This window comes from Charadrius vociferus, unplaced genomic scaffold, assembly GCF_000708025.1.
Source record: "Charadrius vociferus isolate BGI_N301 unplaced genomic scaffold, ASM70802v2 scaffold894, whole genome shotgun sequence".
NCBI lineage: Eukaryota > Metazoa > Chordata > Aves > Charadriiformes > Charadriidae > Charadrius > Charadrius vociferus.
The window spans coordinates 66,088-67,178 of record NW_009647843.1 but is presented as its reverse complement, the minus strand read 5'-3'; the positions used below and the strand labels follow the sequence as shown (position 1 = coordinate 67,178).

The 1,091-nt window shown below is 41.2% G+C and overlaps 1 gene segment (V, D, J or C); it reads left to right on the top strand.

Annotated features, from left to right (window-relative positions):
* Positions 1 to 1,091, top strand: part of LOC104284510 — a gene marked incomplete at its 5' end in the record, with an annotated part of 5,974 nt that overhangs the window by 4,024 nt on the left and 859 nt on the right.

The window sequence follows — 1,091 nt, the reverse complement described above, 5'->3', positions numbered from 1 at the left end:
GACGGTGGGGAGGGGGGGAAAAGAAAAAGAGGTTTGAAATAAGGGCAAAAAAAAAGCTTCGGAATGGGGCGAAAACGGCCACGCGGTGCTGCGGAAAATACCGGAGATACGGCAAAAAGGGAGGAAACGGGGCGAAAATGCTTAAAAAGGGGGTCTGAAATGCAGCAAAAAATGGTATGAAATAAGGAAAAAAGGGTCTGAAACGTGGCCAAAAATTGGTATGAAATAAGGAAAAAGGGTCTGAAATGGGGCAAAAAAGGGGTGAAATAACGAAAAAGGGTCTGAAATGGGGCAAAAAGGGGTCTGAAATGCCAAAAAGGGGTCTGAAATGCCAAAAAGGGGTCTGAAATGCCAAAAAGGGGTCTGAAATGGGGCAAAAAGGGGTCTGAAATGCCAAAAAGGGGTCTGAAATGGGGCAAAAAGGGTCTGAAATGCCAAAAAGGGTCTGAAATGTGGCAAAAAAATGGTTTGAAATAAGGAAAAAAGGTCTGAAGTGGGGCAAAAATGGTGTCAAATGTGGCAAAAAAAGAGGTGAAATAAGGAAAAAGGGGTCTGAAATGCCAAAAAGGGCTCTGAAATGGGGCAAAAAGGGTCTGAAATGCCAAAAAAAGGTCTGAAATGTGGCAAAAAGGGTCTGAAATGTGGCAAAAAATTGGTATGAAATAAGGAAAAAGGGTCTGAAGTGGGGCAAAAATGGTGTCAAATGTGGCAAAAAGAGTGAAATAAGGAAAAAGGGGTCTGAAATGTGGCAAAAAGGGTATAAAATGCGGCAAAAAGGGTCTGAAATAAGTAAAAAGGGGTCTGAAATGCCAAAAAGGGTCTGAAATGTGGCAAAAAAAATGGTTTGAAATAAGGAAAAAGGATCTGAAATGTGGCCAAAAAGGCGTGAAATAAGGAAAAAGGGTCTGAAATGCGGCAAAAAGGGTCTGAAATGCCAAAAAAGGTCTGAAATGTGGTAAAAAGGGTCTGAAATGTGGCAAAAAAATGGTTTGAAATAAGGAAAAAAGGTCTGAAGTGGGGCAAAAATGGTGTCAAATGTGGCAAAAAGAGTGAAATAAGGAAAAAGGGGTCTGAAATGTGGCAAAAAGGGT